We start from the raw sequence: 25,983 nt of genomic DNA on the forward strand, positions 1-25,983 counted from the left end.
TTTATGTTCATTTTTGTGTGATAAATGGGCTCCTAGAGTGAAGAAGTGGGACTTTGATAAGGCTTATGATATTTTGTCCAGTGTATTCTTCTGTGTTGGTCAAGATTACATAATAAAAGATGTGTTCCTTAGTACTATAATAATCAATCATGCTGTTAATAGAGGTTGAACCAGATGAATTACCATCAACAGTGAATATAGGGTCCTTTTTACCATATCGCTGGTAAAAAAAATAGCTCTTTTCAATATTTTGATACATTCTCAAGTGTAAGATCATATCTAATTGTAACTTTAGTTTCTATTTTCTTGATAACAAACACTTCTATATGACTACTGACTGGCATGTCCTTTTAACGGAAGTTTTCTCATCTCTTCCTCTCATTTTATGTGGTTATACTTATTGTTGAGTTTTGTTAAGTGCTAAAGATATAGAATATAAATATTTAATATATTTTCATGCTATATAGTGAGCAAGTATTCTCTTCCATTTAGTACGTTTCTTTTAGCCCACGTTTCTTTCACTCTTTTTAATTTAATGTAGTACTATTTGAAAATTCTGTTTTTGTTATTTTTACCAGTGTAGTTAAGACACTGAAAGACCATTGAGAACTATGCTCTGATGAATTAGTTCAACTATATGAGTTTGGAAGTGGATCCAAACCCAATTGTGCCTTCTGATGTGTTTTATGGATTCAGGTTTAATTTCAAGACTTTAATCCATTTTGAATTAATGCCTATATATGATATAGAGATCCAATCTCATTTGGGGCCTGTGGCTATTTAGTTTTCCTAACACCATTTATTAAAGAGGCTTTCCTTTCTCCATTCCATGTATAGAACTCCCTAACTTTTAAGATACCGAGGGTTTATCTTTGGGTTCTCTAGTCAAATACATTGGTATGAGAGCTTACTCTTTTTCAGCACCACATTGTTTTGGCTACTGTAGCTTTATAGTATAGATTAACATCAAGGAATGTGATGCTTTCAACAATTTCTCTCTCTCTCAGAATTTCTTTGGTTGTCTAGAGAGTTTTATGATACCATGCACATTTTGGTAGTGTTTGTTTGAAGTCTTTGAATGTTTGTAAATGTTTTGAAGTCTTTGAATGTCATTGGAATGCTTTTTAATGGAGATTGCATTAAATTTGTACAATGCTTTGTGTAGGATGGTCATTTTGATGACGTTATTTTTCTAACCCAAGAATGTGGAATATTTTTCAATTTCATGGAAAATTATATTTCTTTTAATGATGACTTAATTTTTATATTTAAGTTCTTTATCTCTTTTTAAATGGTACTTTTAATACACTTTTGTTTTGTAATGAGGCCATATATAGCAGTGCCCAGGATTTATCTCTGGCTCCATGCTCAGCAATGATGGTTGGTAAACCACAAATAGTCAGTGTCAGTCACATGCAAGTTAACCATCTCTTTTTATTTTTCTTCAGTTTTCGGGCCACACCTGGTGATGCTCAGGGGTTACTCCTGGCTATGCACTCAAAAATTGCTCCTGGCTTCTACTGCTTGTGTCACTGCTCTGGCCCTGCAAGTTAACCCTCTTAATCCCTGTAGTATTTCTTCAGCTATTTAGGCAAAATTTTTCAATAAAATTGCCATTTCAATGTAAACTTCTCAGTTTAACTTACTTATCTTTTAACCTATTGCTTTCTTCTTTAAATTTCATTTTATTTCATTGAAACCTTTGTGATTTACAAAGTCCTTCATAGTTGGATTTCAGACATACGATAAACCAGGGCCAATCCCACCACCAGTGTTGATTTCCCTCCACCAATATTCCCAGAGTGTATTCCATACTACCACCTTTGTCCCCCAGCCTGTCAATATAATGGGCCCATTTTCAGTTTATATTATTAAAGTTTGGTTTTCTTGAATCCATTGTTGTTGACCTTGGCTTGAATATTTAGTTCAGTCCTTTTTTAATCTCTGCCAATGCACCTGAGACCACTTGGCCCTTAGCCACCATACTCTCATATTTGTGTTTATTCTCCTTCACTAAGTTTCTTTCCTTCTCCTTGCCAAGGGAGACAAGTCCCATTTAGACCATTGCATTTATTCATGTAATTATTCTAAACACCACATATAAGTGATATCATTCTGTACTTATCCTTCTTCTGGCTTACTTCATTTAACATAACATCTTCCAGTTCCATCCATATTACAGCAAATTGCATGGTTGCATCATTTCTTATAGCTGTGTAGTATATCATTGTAGATATGTACCACATCTTCATGATCCATTTATCTGTTTTGAGTATCTAGATTGATTTCAAGTCTTAGCTATTGTACTGAGTACTACAATGAATAACAGGTGTGCATACATTTTTTTTGGATGAATGTCTTTCTGTTCAGGGAACAGAGATCCAAAAGTGGGATTTCTCAGTTGTATGGCAGTTTACTCAAAATTCTTCAAACTATTTTAATGGGGTTCTAAGAGGCATCATTCTCATCTCTAGTGGAAGAAAGTTCTTTTTCATCACATCCCTGTCAACAGAGATGGTTTCCATTATTTTTGATATGTGTCATCCTCACTGGTGTAAGATATCTCATTGTTGTCTTGATTTTTATTTCCCTAATGTAAATGATGTAAATGTAATGATAAATGATGATGAGTTTTTTTTTTCATGTGCCTGTTGGGCATCTGTTTGTCTTCCTCAGAGAAGTGTCAGTTCATTTCCTCTCCCCATTTTTGATAGGTTTTTTAGGTTTTGTGGAGTTAACTTTGTGAGCTCTTTGTATGTCCTACATATCAAACCTTTAGCTGATGTGTTGAGTGCAAAATTTTTCTCCCATTCAGTTACCTGTCTTCTAATTTTAGCCAATGTTTATTTTGCTGTTATTTTCATATACAAATAAAACAGATTTTATATGTTTATTTTGTAGCCTGCTGCTTTGCTCTATTATTTTTCTAGTTATTTTTGGAGTCATTAGGATTTTCTATTTTCATGGCATCTGCAAATATTGTTAGTTCCTGCCTTTTTCTGTTGTGAAGGCCATTCCTATCAATGCTTGGTACAGTGGTGCATATAGCCCTAAGACTACTGCTGCTGCTATTTGGGAGTCCTATACCATATATCACTTAGGGACCATTGTTGCCTAAGATTAAGCCAAGAGCCTTTCTAATTAAAGTCATATATGTTCTGTCACTTAAACCTCATCCCCAAGCCTATTTTCTACCCTTTATTTTTATTCATTTATTCATTTTTATTATTGCCTTAAAATAACTTGCTCCAGGTTTTTCACTATGGACTTATATCATTTTTTGAAATATGATTCTCACATGCATATATATGTATCTTGCTTATTGATTCATATTGCCACCTCTGTCTTCTGACTATTGAATTCAGACCTTTAGGGTGAGCACTGATATACGAAACTACTATTGCCATTCTATCTTTAGCTTCATGGTGGTTTTAACGTCATTTGCTCCCTTTTATGTTTTTTAATCACCCTTTCATTTTGATATTTTTCTCTGTGATTCTCTCAATTTAGTAATTGTTTTTCTTCTGAAGTCTCTATTCCACCTTCTTTAGGTTATTACTATGAAGATGGTGCCATTTTCTATGTATATAAGAGAATCTTTTTATGTGCTCTGCTTTCATCAGTTTGATGAGTTCTTTTTGGTTATATATATATATTGGGTTATATATATACACACATATATATGCATATATGTATATATATATATATATATATATATATATATATATATATTTTAAGGGGGAGAAGCATTGGGACTGATCTGCCTAAGATTATCTGGTGTAGAGTGTGGGATAGGTGTTTATGGCCTGAGTGTGTACATGCAGATCTCACATATATCTCCTGATCAGAAGGATGAGCTTCTGACCAGGCACAGTGAGTGCTGATGAGGGGAGGTGCTATTTGCATATGGTTCACCTTTAAACCTTTCCCTTGCTTCCCAGACATCCGAAGAGGCCTTGGGATGGGGGGACACAGGTGACTGGGTGGTGCCGATTGGTGAAAGGGGCCGTTTTCCTGCAGCCTGATTTGAATTCCTTCCCTTACTTATGGGAAGGTTCCTTATGGGGGGTTCCGCAGATTTGGGGTGTCCAGGCTTTTTATGGGGTGGCTCATGGGTGGACTTCCCAGTGTAGGAGGAGGTCGCAGGGGACAGGGGCATGGGCGTCATCATCTTCGTCGGAGGTCGTAGGTGACTTGGGCCATGGGCAGCTGGGTGGTGCTGATTGGTGAAAGGGGCTTCTTTCCTGTAGTCCAACTTTAATTCCTTCCCTTGCTTACCTGGCATCCCCAAATGGGGGGTTACGCAGAGTTGGTGTTTTTTGGCTTTTGCGGGATGGCTCCCGGTTGTCTTAGTGGCATTGAAGGAGGCCAGAGAGGACAGGGACTTGGGAGTCGTCATCGTCGTCGTAAGAAGCCACGGGAAGCTTAATCAAAGTTATTTTTGATTAAAGTTTTTATTAAAATTTGAGCTTGCCATTAAATTACTAGCATGCAGATTCTACTGAGAAGTCCAGTGACAGCCTGATGTTTTATGTCTCAATTTTTCCCACTAAACCTTTAATAAATGTTTTTTAAAATCATTTGTTAGAATGCTGTTTTTTGTTTGTGTGTTTATTTTGCTATTCCTGGTTTTTCTTAGGTGTCACCCGTGGCTCTGCATTCAGGAATGACTCCTGGAAGGGTTCTGGTGATCATTTGGGATGCCAGGGATGAAACCTGGGTAAGTCACATGAAAGGCAAGTGTCCTTCATGCTGTACTATTGCTAGGGCCCCTAGATTGTCTTGGTGTACTTGGCTTAAGTATTTTTTGTTTTGTGTTGTTTTTGATCCATATTCAGTGGTGGTCCAGAGTTGGTCCTGTATCTGTGCTCAGAAATTACTCTTAGCAGGTTTGGGAGATCATATGGGATGCTTGGGATTGAACCTGGGTTGGTGATGTGCAAGGTAAATGCCCTAACCCCTGTGCTATTACTCTGGCCCTGGTTTAAGTTTTTTGCATTGGGTGTCCTATACTCTCCTGGTATTTGTGGTTATTATTTCCTTAGATTTGGGGAGTTGTCAGCACATATATGGCCACCATTTCTTCCCCTAATGCTTCACCTTCTGGTATACTCATTATCCTTTTTGCCCTGTCTATTGAGGCCAGTATCATATAACATGTTTCATTATTTTCTCAGTTTTTCTCTGCTGTTTCATTTGAGTGATACATGTTATTGAATTTTCAATTTCACTGATTCTTTAATCTTTGGAAATGAACCTGTGTATTTTGTTTTCCATGGGAGTTCTAATTTCATTCATTGAGTTTCATATCCAGCATCTATGTTTGGCATTTTTGGAATAGCTTCAGTCTCTTTGGTAAATAAATGCTTCTGTTTCTATAGTTCCTTTCTTATTTTATTTACTATTATTTTGATCTGTGTTACTAAACACCTGATGTCTTTGATTTTGTTCATAGCTGATTTTGAAGTTATTGTTAGATTTGCCATTTTCAAGTATTTTTCTTTTGCTTTGTTTTTATAGCAGGGGACACCATGGATATCGGATATATAGTTGGCTTATTATTTTTGGGGAGTAACACCCAATGGTGCTCAGGGGTTACTCTGGCTATGTGCTCAAAAATTGCTCCTGGCTTGGGGGACCATATGGGATACCAGAGATCGAACCCAGATTCTTCTTGGGTCAACTACGTGCAAGGCAAACGCCTCACAGCTGTGCTATCTTCTCCAGTTGGCTTATTTTTTTCCACCAGGGTCCTAAATAAATGTGTGTGTGTGTGTGTGTGTGTGTGTGTGTGTGTGCGTGCGTGTGTGTGCACGCGTGCTCACGCAGGGGGGCTATTTATAAGGGTTGATTTGTCTTTTTTTTTTTTTTTTGTCTGTAGATTTATAGGATCCTGCTCTGGGAGAAGTGGAGTCTGATTACAAAATCTCTTGCCTCTTATCACCAGACATACTTCCTATCTAGATCAATATCTGTGATCCCTGGTTCACTCTTTACTCCAACTGTGGGATTTATTAGCCTTGATAGAATAATCTAGAAATAGACTTTGCTGCAGTTCCCCAGGACGGAAGGGCTTCCATCTGTCTCACTGTGCCTGTTAGAATTATGTTTTTCAGTGTTTGAGTGTATAGTCTCAGCTCCCACCTCTTGGAAGCTACATGAATCTTTTCTGTGAACTGAATTTTTGATGTCTTGAAGACTTGAATGTTGCCAAAGTCCTGACTGTTTCCATGCTTCACTGTAATTGAGTTACTGAAAATTTTTCTCTGCTGAATTTCATCAGCAGGGCTAGTTTCTGTTGGTGGTGGCTATAGAAGCATTAGTTGGGGATAGTTTTTGGCTTAGATCTAAAAGTGCAGGTGAATGGCCTTTACCAGGCACACTATGTCTTCTAAAATCCCAAAGATTTGCTCAGATAAGCCATATGCCACTGTCTCTCCTCTTTAAAGGAGCTCATTAGAGTCCTAGAGTCTTGTGTGGGGACCTCCAAATTTTGGCCTCTTCCCTGATTGCACTCCAGCCCAAGCAATTGAGACTCTCCCTATGTAGGACCTGAGATGCAATATATGAACCATCATAGGGAAAGGGAAAGAGATTCTGTCTTCTACCCTTGCTAAGTTCAGAGGCTGGTCTGTTTCATGCTGCCATGAGCATTATTCTTTGCAAAAGAGCTCAGCAGAGTCCTGAGGATGTGAGAAGTCCTGAAGCGCTGTCCCTTGCAGGTCATGCTCTGCAATTTGTGCTGCTGCTCTGCACCAGAATTTTGATCTCCCTCTCTTTACTCCATCAACACCACATTTGGGAAGCCACTTCAAAAACTCAGTGCAGAGGCAGATGAGATTTTACTGTGGTTAGGGAGCATGCCTTGTACTGGCTCATACCAGTTCTTTCACCAGCACCCCAAACAGTCTGCCTAAACCCTCAAAAATGATTATTAATCCCAGAGCCCGCGGTAGTAAACCATGAGCAGATGGGACTTGTTACAAATCAAAGTAAATAAATGCAATGCTTGTGTTGGGGATGTATTAGCAATAGATGTAATAGCAAAAAATGGTTTGTTATGTATGAGGCTCTGACTGGATTTCCCCTCCCTGACACATTTTAAAACTACAATGATTGGATTGATCAGACATTCCAGGCAATAAATTCATTCAATCTATATCGGGTAAATAGTTGATTTCTATTTGTGCTCTAAGTAAATCCTGACATAGTCAGTTTTGCCATTTTTTAAGGACAAGACATGACATGCTTGTGTGGCTCTTTGACACCTAAACCTTTCTCTTAAAAATAATTCTTCATGACTAATTTTTTAATATTAAGTTACACAGAAAATGTAAAATTATAATATATTTTTAAAGAAGTGGAATGGGGGACAATCTGTAGTGTTCTGTGAAAAGATGAATTATCTATCTGTGCACATATATTTCATGAATATAAAATATTGAATGTTTTGAAATTTGTAGATTACATAAATTCTTCCAGGGTTTATTTTTTGTTGTTGTTGGTACTCCAAAGTCTAGATTTATTAAGCATATACTGTCAACCTTTGAGAGTTCTACTCTTTATCTCTTACATTTTTTAATTTCCATTTGGTGTGAGTTAAAAGAGAGTTAGTATTATATAGCGAATAAAGCCCAAATTCTATATTTTTAACAGCAAAAGTAGGGAGTTGTCTCATATGCCCAGTCATCTTATACCCCGAAAATATGGTAGCTTTTCCTAGCATCTTAGAAAACTATCTACGGTAGTTTTCCCTAGCATCTTAGAAAACTTTCTATAGAATATTATTACAACTAGGATGCTATCAAATGAAAGCACCATTCAACACGAGGACACTTGTGTTGTTCTATTGTCCCTTTATGCTCACATTTACTCTCTCTCTTTCTCTCTTCTACTGCCTTCTTCTTAAACCCAGAAACCACCAATCTTCTTTTAATTTTCATAATATGACATTTTGAATGATTTGCAATCCACTTTGGTCAAAATAAAAATTATTTAAAAAATAAATGAAATCAAATACCATATAACCTTTTAAGAATTGGCTGTTCCTTTCACTTGGCCTAATCCTATGGATAATCTTTCAGGGGTTGTACATATCAATAGTCTGTTCCTTTTCATTGATTGGAGTAGTACTCCATGGGAACAGGTGAATCTAGTTTAATTACTCAACAGTTAAAGGAAGTTATTTTTTTAATTTTTATTTTGATCATAATGGCTTACATATCATTCACAGTAGTATTTTAGGTACATATTAACATTAAATCAGGGGAATACCCATCACCAAATTTGTTCTCCCCCCATCCCAGATTCCTTTCTGCAACCCACATACCCCACCATCACCCCCCGGGCCGCTAGAGTAGGTGGCCCTTTTTGTCTAGCTTACTCTTAGTGATCATATATCTGTTTGGTCCTGGTACCCTCCCTTTTTTTCCCCTCTATTTAAGAGGCAGAGCTAGATTAAATTGAGTTATGTGGTTTTGTTTGAAGAAAAGAAAAGCAATAGTTTGCAGTACAAAAAAAAAAAGTCAAATACGCTGAAAATGGGTGGAGTTCTGCTAGAGGCTTTCAACCTCAATTTGAGAGAGGATGTGAAAAAGATAATTGAAACACCACAAAAAAACAGAAAGAAATATCAAATTAAATATCTAGTGAGCACTAGAGCAATAAAGACAAGCACCACACAGTAGTCTCGGTTTTGAAATCAAATCATGTCGGAGTGCAAAAATAAAGAGAAAGATAAGATAAAATAAAGTAAAATAAAATAATATTGAAGATATCACCTTCAATCTCTACACCAAAATAAAGACGTCAAAAATCAATCAATCAATAAATAAATTGTGGAAAAATGTTTGTTTTGTGCTTTTTTTTCCTTTTCTTTTCCCCTCTGCATAGGCACAGTAACTATTGGGGATATTATAGAGGGAATTTCCTTGGCCTAGGAGATACAGGGTTTCTCCACCCCTGTCATGGGATTAGCTATAGACTCCTTGCATGATCATTTACTCTCCCCTCGGTGCTTTCGTGGTGAATGGAAGACTTCTGCTTCGTCTTGGATGATAAAATCAAACCTCTGTATCTAGAGATCTTGGTGACTGTGCAGCTCAAGGAATGGAGCTTATGATGAAGTCATTCTTTGTGGTCCTAGCAGTTCTGCGTCTTCAGTGTTTTTTTTTTTTTTAAAGCACTGTCAATTTAATAAGTCGTTTGCTTTAACATCTTCTTTTAAGGTACTGTCAATTCAATAGGTCATTTGCTTTCAACTAACTTTTTTTTTTTATTCCCATCACCAATGTCCCAAGTCTCCCTCCTCCCCACCCGATCCCCGTCTGTACTCTAAACAGGTTCTCAATTTCCCTCATACATTCTCATTATTAGGACAGTTCAAAATGTAGTTATTTATCCAACTAAACTCATCACTCTTTGTGATGAGCTTCCTGAGGTGAGCTGGAACTTCCAGCTCTTTTCTCTTTTGTGTCTGAAAGTTATTATTGCAAGAATGTCTTTCATTTTTCTTAAAACCCATAAATGTGTGAGACCATTTTGCGTTTTTCTCTCTCTCTCTAACTTATTTCACTCAGCATAATAGATTCCGTGTACATCCATGTATAGGAAAATTTCATGACTTCATCTCTCCTGACAGCTGCATAATATTCCATTGTGTATATGTACCACAGTTTCTTTAGCCATTCGTCTGTTGAAGGGCATCTTGGTTGTTTCCAGAGTCTTGCTATGGTAAATAGAGCTGCAATGAATATAGGTGTAAGGAAGGGGTTTTTGTATTGTATTTTTGTGTTCCTAGGGTATATTCCTAGGAGTGGTATAGCTGGATCGTATGGGAGCTCGATTTCCAGTTTTTGGAGGAATCTCCATATCGCTTTCCATAAAGGTTGAACTAGACGGCATTCCCACCAGCAGTGGATAAGAGTTCCTTTCTCCCCACATCCCCGCCAACACTGTTTATTCTCATTCATTGTGATGTGTGCCATTCTCTGTGGTGTGAGGTGGTATCTCATCGTTGTTTTGATTTGCATCTCCCTGATGATTAGTGATGTGGAGCACTTTTTCATGTGTCTTTTGGCCATCTGTATTTCTTCTTTGTCAAAGTGTCTGTTCATTTCTTCTCCCCATTTTTTGATGGGATTAGATGTTTTTTCCTTGTAAAGTTCTGTCAGTGCCTTGTATATTTTGGAGATTAGCCCCTTATCTGATGGGTACTGGGTGAATAGTTTCTCCCACTCAGTGGGTGGCTCTTGTATCTTGGGCATTATTTCCTTTGAGGTGCAGAAGCTTCTCAGCTTAATACATTCCCATCTGTTAATTTCTGCTTTCACTTGCTTGGAGAGTGCAGTTTCTTCCTTGAAGATGCCTTTAGCCTCAATGTCCTGGAGTGTTTTACCTACGTATTGTTCTATATATCTTATGGTTTTGGGGCTGATATCAAGGTCTTTAATCCATTTGGATTTTACCTTCGTACATGATGTTAGCTGGGGGTCTAAGTTCAATTTTTTGCAAGTGGCTACCCAGTTGTGCCAACACCACTTGTTGAAGAGGCTTTCTTTGTTCCATTTAGGATTTTTTGCTCCTTTATCAAAAATTAGGTGATTGTATGTCTGGGGAACATTCTCTGAGTATTCAAGCTTATTCCACTGATCTGAGGGCCTGTCCTTATTCCAATACCATGCTGTTTTGATAACTATTGCTTTGTAGTAAAGTTTAAAGTTGGGGAAAGTAATTCCTCCCATATTCTTTTTCCCAATGATTGCTTTAGCTATTCGAGGGTGTTTATTGTTCCAAATAAATTTCAAAAGTGCCTGGTCCACTTCTTTGAAGAATGTCATGGGTATCTTTAGGGGGATCGCATTAAATCTGTACAGTGCTTTGGGGAGTATTGCCATTTTAATGATGTTAATCCTGCCAATCCATGAACAGGGTATGTGCTTCCATTTCCGTGTGTCCTCTCTTATTTCTTAAAGCAGAGTTTTATAGTTTTCCTTGTATAGGTCCTTCACATTTTTAGTCAAGTTGATTCCAAGATATTTGAGTTTGTGTGACACTATAGTGAATGGAGTTGTTTTCTTAATGTCCATTTCTTCCTTATTAGTATTGGTGTATAGAAAGGCCATTGATTTTTGTGTGTTAATCTTGTAGCCTGCCACCTTGCTATATGAGTCTATTGTTTCTAGAAGCTTTTTGGTAGAGTCTTTGGGGTTTTCTAAGTAGAGTATCATGTCATCTGCAAACAGTGAGAGCTTGACTTCTTCCTTTCCTATCTGGATTCCCTTGATATACTTTTCTTGCCTAATTGCTATAGCGAGTACTTCCAGTGCTATGTTGAATAGGAGTGGTGAGAGAGGACAGCCTTGTCTTGTGCCAGAATTTAGAGGAAAGGCTTTCAGTTTTTCTCCATTGAGGACAATATTTGCCTCTGGCTTGTGGTAGATGGCCTTAACTATATTGAGAAAGGTTCCTTCCATTCCCATCTTGCTGAGAGTTTTGATCAAGAATGGGTGTTGGACCTTGTCAAATGCTTTCTCTGCGTCGATTGATATGATCATGTGATTTTTATTTTTCTTGCTGTTGATGTTGTGTATTATGTTGATAGATTTACGGATGTTAAACCAGCTTTGCATTCCTGGAATGAAACCTACTTGATCATAGTGGATGATCTTCTTAATGAGGCATTGAATCCTATTTGCCAGGATTTTGTTGAAGATCTTTGCATCTGCATTCATCAGCGATATTGGTCTGTAATTTTCTTTTTTCGTAGCATCTCTGTCTGGTTTAGGTATCAAGGTAATGTTGGCTTCATAAAAGCTATTTGGAAGTTTTCCTGTTTTTTCAATTTCATGAAAGAGTCTTGCCAGGATTGGTAGTAGTTCCTCTTGAAAGGTTGGAAAGAATTCATTAGTAAATCCATCTGGGCCTGGGCTTTTGTTTTTGGGCAGACATTTGATTACTTTCTTAATTTCCTCAATAGTAATGGGTGTGTTTAGATATGCTACATCCTCTTCATTCAATCGTGGAAGATTATAAGATTCCAAAAATTTATCCATTTCTTCCAGGTTTTCATTTTTAGTGGCATAGAGTTTCTCAAAGTAGTTTCTGATTACCCTTTGAATCTCTACCATATCAGTAGTGATCTCTCCTTTTTCATTCCTAATACGAGTTATCAAGTTTTTCTCTCTTTCTTTCTTTGTTAGTTTTGCCAGTGGTCTATCAATCTTGTTTATTTTTTCCAAGAACCAACTTCTGCTTTCGTTGATCTTTTGGATGGTTTTTCTGGTTTCCACTTCATTGATTTCTGCTCTCAGCTTTGTTATTTCCTTCTGCCTCCCTATTTTTGGATCCTTTTGTTGAGCACTTTCTAATTCTATGAGCTGCGTCATTAAGCTATTCAGGTATGCCCCTTCTTCTTTCCTGATGTGTGCTTGCAAAGCTATAAATTTTCCTCTCAGTACTGCTTTTTCTGTGTCCCATAGGTTCTGATAATTTGTGTCTCCATTGTCATTTGTTTTCAGGAAGGTTTTGATTTCCGCTTTGATTTCATCTCGGACCCACTGATTATTCAGTATGAGGCTATTTAACTTCCAGGTGTTAAAATTTTTCTTCTGTGTCCCTTTGTAGTTTATATATAATTTCAGGGCTTTGTGGTCAGCAAAGGCAGCCTGCAAAATTTCTATCCTCTTGATATTATGGAGATATGTTTTGTGTGCTAACATGTAGTCTATCCTAGAGAATGTCCCATGTACATTAGAGAAAAATGTGTATCCAGGCTTCTGGGGGTGGAGTGTCCTGTATATATCTACTAGGCCTCTTACTTCCATTTCTCTCCTCAGGTCTAGTATATTCTTTTGGGTTTCAGTCTGGTTGACCTGTCTAGTGTAGACAATGCCATGTTGAGGTCTCCCACAATTATTGTGTTGTTATTGATATTATTTTTCAGATTTGTCAACAGTTGTATTAAATATTTTGCTGGCCCCTCATTCGGTGCATATATGTTTAGGAGGGTGATTTCTTCCTGCTGTACATATCCCTTGATTAATACAAAATGTCCATCTTTGTCCCTTACAACTTTCCTAAGTATAAAGTTTGCATCATCTGATATTAATATGGCCACTCCTGCTTTTTTTTGGGTGTTGTTTGCTTGGATGATTTTCCTCCAGCCTTTTATTTTGAGTCTATGTTTGTTCTGACTATTCAGGTGCGTTTCTTGTAGGCAGCAGAAGGTTGGATTGAGTTTTTTATCCATTTAGCCACTCTGTGTCTCTTAACTGGTGCATTTAGTCCATTGACATTGAGAGAAAGAATTGTCCTGGGAGTTAGTGCCATCTTTATATTAAAGTTTGGTGTGTCTGTTGGTAAGCCTTGTCTTAAAATATGCCGTTCAGTTTTTCTTTTAAGAATGGTTTTGAGTCTATGAAGTTTTTGAGCTGTTGTTTGTCTGTGAAACTATGTATTGTTCCTTCAAACCTGAAAGTGAGTTTTGCCTGGTGCAGTATTCTAGGCGAAGCATTTATTTCATTGAGTTTTGTCACTATGTCCCACCACTGCCTTCTGGCCTTGAGTGTTTCTGGTGACAGGTCTGCAGTAAATCTCAAGGATGTTCCCTTGAATGTAATTTCTCTTTTCGATCTTGCTGCTTTCAGAATTCTGTCTCTATCTATGGGATTCGTCATAGTGACTAGGATGTGTCTTGGGGTGTTTTTACTGGGGTCTCTTTTAGTTGGCACTCTTCGGGCATGCAGGATTTGATCACATGTATTCATTATCTCTGGTAGTTTCTCTTTAATAATGTTCTTGACTGTTGATTCTTCCTGGAGATTTTCTTCCTGAGTCTCTGGGACTCCAATGATTCTTAAGTTGTTTCTGTTGAGCTTATCATAGACTTCTATTTTCATCTGTTCCCATTCTTTGAGTAATTTTTCCATTGTTTGATCATTTGCTTTGAGGCTTTTTTCCAATTTCTTCTGCTGTATGTAATTGTTATGTATCTCATCTTCCAGTGTACTGATTCTATCCTCAGCTGCTGTTAACCTGTGGGAAATCTCAAACATGTTTTTCTTCAATTCATCTACTGAGTTTCTCAGACCTGTTATTTGATCTGAAATTTCTGTTTGGAGTTTTCTCATTTCTATCTTCATATTCTCCTGATTCTTTTTAGTTTTCTCTTCTATACTTTGTTTGAGTTCTTTGAACATGTTCCATATTGCAACTCTAAACTCCTTATCTGAGAGACTGACTAGGTGGTTGGTCATGTTCAAGTCATCAGAGTTGCCATCTTCATTCTCTATGTCTGGCACTGGCCCGTGTTGTTTCCCCATTGTCACACTAGTACTGCGTGTTTTTCTACGTGTTATGATTGTATTCATCGGCTAAATGCTGTGCACCGTCGCGAAGGGGAGTGGAGCAACCGTGCTCCTCTGGCTTCTCCCTTTCTGGGCGTGTCGACTCACCTCCACGGAAGGCTCACAGGAAGGCAGGCTGGCAGATGGGCCGCACCCAGGATGAAATCAGGCCAAAAATGCAGGACAGCAGAGTAGAGAGGCAGAAGTGTGCTGGCATCTGAGATCCAGCGAAGTTCAGTGGCTCCTCCCTTTCTGGGCGTGTCACAGGAAAGCAGGCTGGCTGATGAGCCGCACCAAGGGTGAAATCAGGCCGAAAATGCAGCACAGCAGAGTAGAGAGGCAAAAGGGTGCTGGCATCTGAGATCCAGTAAAGTTCAGTGGCTCCTCCCTTTCTGGGCGTGTCGACTCACCTCCACGGAAGGCTCACGGGAAGGCAGACTCCCCGGAAAGCTCACAGGAAGGCAGGCTGGCTGATGAGCCGCACCAAGGTTGAAATCAGGCCAAAAATGCAGGACAGCAGAGTAGAGAGGCAGAAGGGTGCTGGCATCTGAGATCCAGCGAAGTTCAGTGGCTCCTCCCTTTCTGGGCGTGTCGACTCACCTCCACGGAAGGCTCACGGGAAGGCAGACTCCCCGGAAAGCTCACAGGAAGGCAGGCTGGCTGATGAGCCGCACCAAGGTTGAAATCAGGCCAAAAATGCAGGACAGCAGAGTAGAGAGGCAGAAGGGTGCTGGCATCTGAGATCCAGCGAAGTTCAGTGGCTCCTCCCTTTCTGGGCGTGTCGACTCACCTCCACGGAAGGCTCACGGGAAGGCAGACTCCCCGGAAAGCTCACAGGAATGCAGGCTGGCTGATGAGCCGCACCAAGGGTGAAATCAGGTGAAAATGCAGGACAGCAGAGTAGAGAGGCAGAAGGGTGCTGGCATCTGAGATCCAGCGAAGTTCAGTGGCTCCTCCCTTTCTTCAGTGTTGTTTTAATCCATCTTCTGTAGTTGGTGGTCTTGGTCATTATGTTACTCTTAGGATGTAGCCTGGGATAAAGTCTTTCATTATGTTTCTGGAAGACCCATTCAGTCATACCTCTGGATTTGGAGATCTTGTTTATTGAACAGATCATAGACCAAAAACTAGGCTAGAGCTTTTTGTTGCTGTTATTGTTGTTGTTGTTGTTGTTGGACCCTGGATGCGTACTGTCCAGTCCTGGTTGTAAATCCAGTCATCTGTATATAGCGATCTTGGCTTTTGCACAGATCAAAGGGTGACATGTTTTCTGATTTTGTCTTATTGTTGGCTGATGAGGAAGGACAATTTGCTCTTAGATCAAGTTGTTCCCATTTCCTCCTTGTCAGGTTATCAATTTAGAACTGGTGCATGTTGGCATCAGAGCAGCATTATGAATGTCCTGGAGGGGGTTTGGCTCCTGGAGCTGTTGTGGAGAACTCTGTCATTTCTATGTCTGGGATCCAGGAGTCGAGGCTGGATGGTCGGTGTCTAGTTCCCTAGAGTCTAAGTTGTTTCCACATGGCATACATTCAGGGTGGGAGATGTCCCTGTGTTGTAAATAAGTATGAGTTCTTCTCCCTAGTAGATAAGAGCTTGTTTTTACACATAAAATTTCCCCTTTGTTTAATATGTCTTTGCAGGAAGAAGTGGTGCTACATTATATTGCTGGTGGATTTGGGGTTGAGAGAAAAAAACAGACACCCGACAAAAACTAAGAATATATATGCTCACACATATCTAAAGGAAAAAAAAGTTTCTTTTTTTTTTTTTAAGAAAAAAAGTTAAATAAAAGACGTAATTAAAGTAATAAAGTGGGGCCGGGAGAGATAGCATGGAGACAAGGCATCTGTTCTTCCTGCAGAAGGACGGTGGTTCAGATCCCGGAATCCCATATGGTCTCCTGTGCCCACCAGGGACGATCTCTGAGCATAGAGCCAGGAGCACCCTTCGAGTGCCACCTGGAGTGACCCAAAAGAAGCAAAAACAAATCAAATAAAAAAAGAAAACAAAACAAAACAAAACAAAAAATAACAAACAAGAATAAAAAAGAATAAAAAAGAAAAAATAACAATGAAAAAGGGAGAAAGTGATACAGGAGATTACATTTAGGGAGAAACAGGATAAGAGGTAGTGTTATATAGGTTTATACTTATGACGAAAGTATAGGCCCCCCCATTGTCTTTTGAGATTTCCTTGTGAGATGTGGGGTCCAGGCAGGGAGGTCTTGGGTAGAGTTCTTGCAGTGGGGGTCCTTTGGAGCTAGTTCCGGTATCAAACCACAGTCCACATTAGGGAGAGGTGATTAGGAGGGCCACACTGCATGGGTCAGTCGGGGTGTTGGTTGTATTTTCTTGCTAGAAACGAGGTGAGAGCTTGAGTAGGTGTCTCTTCACTTGGGTAGTAGGTACTGGCTTGTTGGAGTAGGAGGTCGGTCTTGATGCCTAATGGATTAAGAACTGAAGGTGAAGAGTTATAATGTGGTGGGGATAACAGGGTGGGATTGAGGGTGAAGGGATAGTCGAATATCTGGAGGAGGGAGAGGTAATAGTATATGGGAGGGGTTATATAGGGTATAGGTATGGGTTGTTTGTGGTTTAGGTTGGTCCCTTAAGAAGGATTCCTATCTCTGTGTGCTCCTGCCCATATATAAACATATAGAAGTTAGGTGTATATTAATGTAGAGAGGTGAGGAGGGCAAGAGGTGTGTTGAGTACAGAAAGATAGGTAAGTATAGTACTTGTAAGGAAAGGAAACTAATAGATCAACTTTTGGATATGTATAGGTTTCGTGTCTCGAGTACTGACTATTGTGTTAGTGAGGTCTATCTATATAGGTGTTTACTCTTTGCAATATTGTCCATAGAACCCTATATGTCAGTTTTCCTTTCGTATAGAGGAGGTAACTGTGTGGTTTTTATTTGACATAGATTGAATTGATGATATTGAGGCAGAGAAAGTGGAAAAAGAGGGAGACAAGAAGAGAGAATAGGAAAAACAAGACAAAGCAAAACAAACCAATAATCAAACAACATCCACAACAAAAATACGAAGTAATGAGAAGGGAGGGTATAAGAGCAAGTGCTTGTTAGTTTGGTGGAACGTGTTTGATGCTTAGGCCCTGTGGTAAAAATCTGTATGTCGCGGTTGTTGCTTTGTGATCAGGCTGGTAATGTGTTTCATGTCCTAAAAGAAGGCATAATCTAGAAATAAAGGGTATGTTAAAGAGTTTTATCCAGCCATTTTCATGATTCAAGCAGAGTATGGTGCCTCACGTGACTGAGCACCGAGGTACCACTGTAGGATGTTCACCCTTTGTAGCCAGAAACCCCTATGGACAGAAAAACTGAGAGGTTGTTTTAAATGTGGTAAGGTTGAGGCATTCAAACATAATGTTTTGAGATGTTTCTGTTGGACTCAGTAATTTCCCATCTTAATCTTTACCTGTAATTCTGTATCAATTCCCAGGGTTTATTTTTAAAAGAAGAAATTTATATTTGCTTCCATGAAGATAATAATTTTGATATTAGGTTCCATACTTTCAATAGCTATAATTTCACTTTAATTAGTACTTTGGATGATGAGGCCTTCACTTTCCTGAAAGCAACACCACACCAAAGAATACCTTGTTAGCATAAGTATATGATTTTTTAAAAGTAAAACTACTTTCCAACCATTTAAGCAAAGTATTTGTAGCATTTTTAGATTGCTAAAAGACAGATTTTAAGACAGATCTTCCAAGCTTTTCTGAGATAAAATATTGAGACTATTCATTATGTTAATGAAGTTTGAATTTACTTATAGTTTTCCAAATCAGAATTTCAAAATAATGAGATCGTATGTGCACTTTGGGATTAATAACCTGAGACCAATTTGCATCAGAAAGGGTGAAATAGCCAAAATTTCATTAAGTTTTTAAAAGTATATGAAGACTAAGTATGAGAGGCACTACCTGCCTGCTACCCGATGAGAATATTGTCTGTCTTCCTGCCCTTCCTAGGATGCAGAGGGGAACTTCTTTGGGCTTTTTTGGCACATGAGCTCCAAGAGAAATTTTCCCATGATGCTTATTGAGCCGAAAGAGATACTAGATGCTAAGGCACCGCATAATGGCTAAACACATAGAGGAGAAGCAACAATACTCAGCAGATTTCACTAAACTCTTTATGCAGCTCTGGATTCTTTCTTGTTTTATTTTTTTGTGAAACAAGAAAGTTTTTATTGAAACATATTTAGAAAGATGTGAAGGGAGAGAAAGGTATCAGTACGTAAAAGCACAGATTTCTCCAGAACAGAAATGAGCAAAGAAGCATAGAGACAAGCAAGAGAGAAGCATTCAGAGACAAGCAAGAGAGATATGTGTTCAAGGGAGAACACAGGCTTGAAGAGCAAGTTCTAACTATTTTTTATAATAATATCTTTATTTAAGCACCATAATTACAAACATGTTTGTAGTTGGGTTTCAGTCATAAAAAGAACATCCCCCTTCACCAGTGCAACATTCCCACCCCAAATTCCCCCATCTCTCCCCTCCCCCACCCCCTGCCTGCATTAGAGACAGACACTCTACTTCTCTCATTAACATTGTCATAATAGTTGTTAGTGTAGTTATTTTCCTATCTGCACTCACCACTCAGAGAACTAGAGGCAACTAGTTTAGAAAATCTCTTCAGCCAAAACTTAACTTGGTAAGCTTGGAGGATCACTATTTTTATCCAAGTATGATAAACCTTTTTTCCTGTTTTTCAGTACATTTACCATCGCACTGGAGTTTAAAAACACTGCTGTAAATCTCTCTCTTCCCTTGCCACCATATTTCAAGAAAAAATGAATTATGACTTATGAAATACTATCAAGTATCTTTTCCTCAAGGCATACTGGATGGTTTTTGAATCGTTCAGTGGCTTTTCATCCTACACTCACAAAAACAGACTTCTGAATCTGGGGAGATATTTCATAAGACTAGAGCTCATATTTTTATGTGTGAGCCCTGGTTGAATTGCTTGTGCTGCATATTCCCTTCAGCACCATGGGATGTATAGACTACAAATACCACTGGTGTGTCCACCCCTATAATAGACCTTCAATATAAGTGCTGGCAATGAGCCTCTTGATAAAGAACTTAAGAATACATTTCACAATAGGGAAATCATTGCCTCTACCATATTTCCTGATGTTCTTAACAAAATTGGTCTCCAGTACATTTTTGCTCATTTCCTACCTGTTTAAATTGGGCCCTTGGTAGTGGCTTGGGTGTTTAAAGTGTGAGAATGCTTCCCAGATAAGCTTTCCTTGGTTTCTTTTAAGAATCTTGAGTGAGGGTAGGATAGGCAGAAAGCAGGGGTCTTTACACTCTGAAGGTATATATCTCCATATACTGTAGGTAGAGGTGAATGCTAGGTCCTTCTCCTCTGCTTAGTATTTGCTCTTCTCCCAACCACTCTTGTTGACTAATACCAGCCTGTGATCAGCAGTTAAAAATATTTGGCTGTACACTCCAATATGTGCCAGCATATTCACTAAGTGAATATCCGTTGACTTGAATTGGATGTAAATATAGAAATACAAAATAAAATATCCAAGAAGATTAGTAAGTAACTGAACTTTAGAGTCCAAGGTTACAATGTAAATTCAATACTTTAATCTATTAAAATATTTTAGGGAAAATTTCCTATTGCCTAAGAGGAATAAACCATAGATCACTAATAAAATCACAAATAACTATATGCTCACAGTTTGTCATTTGGTACATTTTTACCACAATGCAGATAATGCTATATGAACTATCTAATTTTCTTCTTCAAAAGCAATGTCTAAATAAGTTTGCAATTGGGATTAACAGCACTCAAAAGTATTTTCATCCTTTGTTGTGCTGTTAAAGCAGGATAGACATTCATGTGTATTTCTCTACAAATAAAAATTTCCATGAAATGTCAGTCTAAATATATAAAAATGTCGATAAGAATCAATAAAAATGTTGTGCAGGCAAAATATGTATTTCCCCATCAACTGGTTCTTTGTCAGGCCCCCGGGGAATAGAGAATATGAAGACCTGTAGAATTCAGGCTCTATCATCTACTTACTGGATTTAATAGGCTTTTATAGAAGACACTTAGGATACTTTTATATATACTAAAGTTTAAGAAGCACCAATTTAGAGGATATTATAGAATAGGATTGAGTTTAGAATAAGAATTTATGTGAACATAGAAAAAAATTGTATAAACTGTAGTACAATACATACATACAAAATAGATGAAAAATCTCATTTAAAATGTTTTAAATTAAATCATCATGATTTATAAAGTTATTCATAGTTGAGTTTAGATATACAATGTGGAGAAGAAAAGACATAGAGTGGAGGGGGAGAAAAACAGATGCAAAATAACAGGGACAGGTCAAGGGAATTTAGGTACATTGGTGGTGTTAAGAAAGCAAGGAACTAAATTTTCTTTATAACTCTGAGCTCGGTTAAATACATGAGAAATATATAAAATATTTGAAAACTAGAAGAAATAGCATCCATGTCACTTTGAAGGTACAGTGCAGGACTCCAGCATTGGGCACTGATTTTCAGATAAACTGCCTTGGGAAGGGCAGCAATGAAATATATCATAAAGCTGCACAAGATCTTGATGCCTCTTCTTTATCCTTTCTCTGTTCTGGACCGGCACACCGGGGGAAAAGCCCTAGATATGTTCTCAGGCATTAGAAGCTGCCATTAGCAAAGATGGATATTCATGTTACTCTCTATGGATGTCAAACAAAGATAAACATCTTGGCCATTCTGATCGACTTCTGGGGCTTTTTAGATGTTCCTAGTTGTCTCACTGTCCCATTTTTTTTTTTTTTACCTTCTCTCTCATCCAGCTGACCCACAGAAACTTTAAACTTGTTATCAGGTGCAGAGGCAGCAGCCTAGCAAAGGGTTCACCACCAGCTCTTTCAGCAATCATCTCAGGGATGTTTCTCCTATTCACTGATCAGCCGCTTCTGAAGTTTTCTTTCTCAACTTTCTACTAGTAAATTCCTTATTTTCTACTAGCTACTGTTGCCACTTCCCCTGATTAATCCTATGGGATACACCAAGTATGGAATGATTGACTATTCTCTGCTTTCAGGTATGGCTGATTATAGAGATCCATTATCTCAGCCAAACTTTGTTGTTGTTGTTGTTGTTGTTGTTGTTGTTTGGAGTCACACCCGGTGATGCTCAGGGGTTACTCCTGGCTATGCAGTCAGAAATCGCTCCTGGCTTGGGGGACCATATGGGATGCTGGGGGATCGAACCAGTGATTTATCCTAGGGTAGCGCCACATCTCCAGCCCCAAACATTTTCTTTATACCTGGAAAAGGGTATGACTGTTTCTAGAAGAACTTTTAAAAATTAATATACTTAAATAGTATTTTTTAATGAGGTTCAAAGGAATGTGAAGATGCTACAATTCTATGTAGATAAAAATAACAAGAAACACTAACCAGGGAACATTTTCTCTCTTAGAAGAGAGCCATTAGGAGAAAAAGGAAAAAACAATGGCCATTTATAATTGGATAACAATAAACTATAATTGTTTTGTACCATAAGCTAATTATGTCATTAAAATATCTCTTTTATCTTAACCAAATATTTCTGTTAAAATTTCAGATCATGAATGTGTATGAATATTCAGATGGGATACAGATAAATATAATTTGTTCCTAGTTTTTCTGAAATTTTCCTAGAAAAACACTATCATCCCATCTCACAAAATGTTTTACTTTGTTTCTTAGAAATTTTGAATTTCTTTAAAAATAAAAGGCAGTAGAAATATTCCTTCTTTATAATTTCATCCACTTATTTAGAGACCTCAAATTTGTTTTCCAATTTTTCTTCTCTTTTGTGGGTGGGGGACATTTTTTGGGGAGTTATATAGTCAAATTCAAAGACATTTTTTATTTCTGTGTTTAGAAATGACTCCTTGCTGTGCTCAGGTGATCACTGTGGTACTGGGATTTGAAAGAAGGTCAGTGAATTTGCAGGTCAACTTTAACTTCTTGTGCTCTCTGTCTTTGCTTCTTTACTCCAGTACCCTGTACTTCTCTCTTTATCTCCTGCGCTTTTGTTCTCTATGGCCCCTAAATTTTTTTTCTATTCTTGACTAGGCTAGTAAAAAGCTCACCTCTTTAGATGTAAATTTATTTTACTTTTCCAATAAAATCTAATTTTTTTTTGGGTCACACCCGGCGGTGCTCAGGGGTTACTCCTGGCTGTCTGCTCAGAAATAGCTCCTGGCAGGCACGGGAGACCATATGGGACACCGGGATTCGAACCAACCACCTTTGGTCCTGGATTGGCTGCTTGCAAGGCAAACGCCACTGTGCTATCTCTCTGGGCCCAAAATATTTTTGAACTGGCCATTTGTCTTCAGACAGTTGCCTTGATAGCCATAAACACTAATATTTCCAGATATTTATATCTGAATAACAAAGAATTGTAAAATCTATTACTTTTAATATAGTCACATTATTATTTTTTTTTGTAACTACTCCCTTGCTTTTTTATTTTTATTGAAATCATTGCAATTTACGAAGTTCTTCAACATTGGATTTCAGGCATACAGTGACAGTGAATTAAGGCCATTCCCACCACCAGCGTTGACTTCCCTCCACCAAAGTTCCCAGCTAGTAACAACTTCCTTTCTGCCTGAATTTAGTTTTTTATGTTTCTTGATCTAATTCCAACCTAATGTATCCATTTAATCACATATTTGAGTCACCTGTGCAGAACTAATTTGGTAAATTATATAGATTAACGATAATTTATGAATCTAGAGTCAGATATATCATTTTCAATCATACTTTATAACTATGAGACATTTTGAATATCTTTGCCTTCCCAATACCTTAGTTTACTTAGCACAAATGTTTAGAATTTTAATCACACTTAAATATTCAAGATGGGTACAAGATTAAATAAAAAATCAGTTAAAGAACTTGTCTCAATGCCTAGTATAAAAAATCAATGTTATCATTTTATTACTGTAATTATTATAGTCATTTTTATGGAATGGAACAAAATATTGTGACATCATACTTCAGATAGAGTTAATATCTATGGCCTAAAAAGTACTCACAATTTTCAATAATAACTAAACCAACACATGGATTAAGAAGGGATATAGAGATAGGACAGACTCTATAGCACTTGCCTCGTATAGGGCCAACCTGGATTCAATACTAACATCCCAAATAATCTTCTGACTATTGCTAGGCATGATCGTTGGGCTTAAATAAAGAAGAAAACACAACTGAACAAAACAAAAAAATATATGGGAGAAGGAGTTATTCCCTGAAGAAACATACCCTTGTCTGATAATAGGCATGTAAAACGTTTTTATCAATACTTATCAGCAAGGAAATTAAAGGAGGGTGATAGTATCATCTCACACCAGCGGTATAACATGTATCATTAAGTATAGAAACAAGTAGGTTTGTAAAACTGATGTGAAAAATAAAACATTTTCTTCTTCTTCTTTTTTTTTTTTTTAAGACTGTATTCTATATATTTGGTCTAACAATTGGGGTGTGCCTTTTATTTATTTTTTATTTATTTATTTTTTTCATGGCCAAACCTTAACTGCTTTTATTTATTTATTTTTTTTTACAAGTACAACAATTTTAACCAATGGGAGCATAAACACATTTTGATGGCGGGAAGGATAAAGAGGAACCTGGCAGGATGGGGGGAGGGGAAGCAAATTCTTAAACAAATAGCTAATTGATATTTACGCAAATACAATTATTTGTTTAGCCTATTTTCCATTTAGATCTATCTTTTGTGCAAGCAATAAGGATCATAATTTAAACTTTACAAAAACATATCTGTAACTACATGCTTGAGAGCAGTTACAAAAACAGGTTCCATGGAAAGGTTAAGGCATCTGGTTAAGCCAGATTCTTTGTGCTGAGCTAAATTTATTTGCAGAGTTTTTTGTTGGTTCGGGGCTATGCAAACTTTTGTGGCTTGAATCAGGCAGGCGGTGGAAAATTCATTTAGAGTTCCTTTGATATGTGGGGTTCTCGATCTCCCACATCTCCCCCTGTTTAGTATACAATATGGAAGGGACAGACGTGTCTCGGAGGACTGGCCACACTGGGTGAAGAGGTGTGGGGCTTCCAGTCACCGCATCTGCTACCCTTGATTCAGTCATTTCCAAAGCTTGACAAGGCGCGAGCACACAGATTGAGGTCTATGCACCAGCTCCTCGAAAACTTCAAACTTAAGTGGCGGAGAGTTGGCAGGAGGGGAGATGTCAGGTGTCAGCTGGTCTTCTGAGGTGCATAGTTGTTGGTACAGAACCTTTGAGTCCTTTCTGGTTGCTTCATCCACTTGATTCTTTACGAAGGTGGTGAGTTTGCGAAAAGCCCAAGGACCAAAGGAAACTAGCAACATAAAGCCAATGAAGGGCCCCAAAAAGGCTGGGAGCACTGTTGTTATCCATGGAGTGGTAGAAAACCAATTTTTGTACCAGCTCTCACTCTTCTCTATATCTTTTTGTCTATTTACTAAATTATCCTCTATGTGTTGAATGCTATCTCTAGATAAGCTGAATTTATTTTAAAAAGCAACATTTTACTCGAAGGATGACACAAATTCCCCCCTCCCTCAAAAAATGTTAATTTTGAACCACGGCGGTTATTCTGCACTCTTTGCTAGGAAATCAACAGTAGTGTAAACTTCTTTAAGTTTGTAAACATTTTTAGCAATTACTATATAGAAATATAATATATAGGAAATCAACAGTAGTGTAAACTTCTTTAAGTTTGTAAACATTTTTAGCAACAGTTATAAGGCATTAGCAGATTCTAGAGTATGAACCAATGAATAAATATTTGTGCTTACACCAATAACACTTAGGCCTTTTAATAAGGCTAGGATGATGGCAGTGTTTGATTTTTGTACTGCAGCAGGGGAGAGACACAAGATTATATTTAAGAGGTAATAAGGCAATTTTTGATCTAACAGTCAATTTAGACATTAAAACAACCAAAACACAGTGGTACTAGGACTAAAGAAACAAATGTAAAACAATGGGGGAGATAAACTAGTGAAACAGGCAAAAAACGTTAAATTGGGGGCAATCATAAACTGAAAGGAAAAATCAACGACAAGAATTTGATTACAATTTTAGGGGGAATCATATTGGGTACCAAAAGACAAAGTTCAAGTTCCACCACCTATTCCAAGGTGATGCCGAAGTGAGGCTTGGGGCTGGATTGCAGAGCGAAGGGGTCAGAGACAGGCAGGGGGTCGCCAAAGCAGAAGGGCGGTTCAGATGAATAGCAGATAGGCAGGGTCAGTGATGGTGGAGGCGTTGACCATCTGCAGGATGAGGTTCGAGGTGGAAACTTCGAGACTGCCCGAAGTCACATTATTTTTGCCTCTACATTTATTTGGATATATAGGGTAATATAATGAAAATAAACCTATTTATTATTATCTATTAATTATTCAATTTCACTATCTTCTATTTATTTCAACAGTGTCATATAGAGTTTAATACATAGATCTTACACCTCCTTTGTTAAATGAATCTCTTGGTATTTTTTTTAAATCTTTATTTGTGACCGGGGAGATAGAATGGAGCTATGGTATTTGC

The sequence above is a fragment of the Suncus etruscus genome, chromosome 3 (assembly GCF_024139225.1).
Source record: "Suncus etruscus isolate mSunEtr1 chromosome 3, mSunEtr1.pri.cur, whole genome shotgun sequence".
Lineage (NCBI taxonomy): Eukaryota > Metazoa > Chordata > Mammalia > Eulipotyphla > Soricidae > Suncus > Suncus etruscus.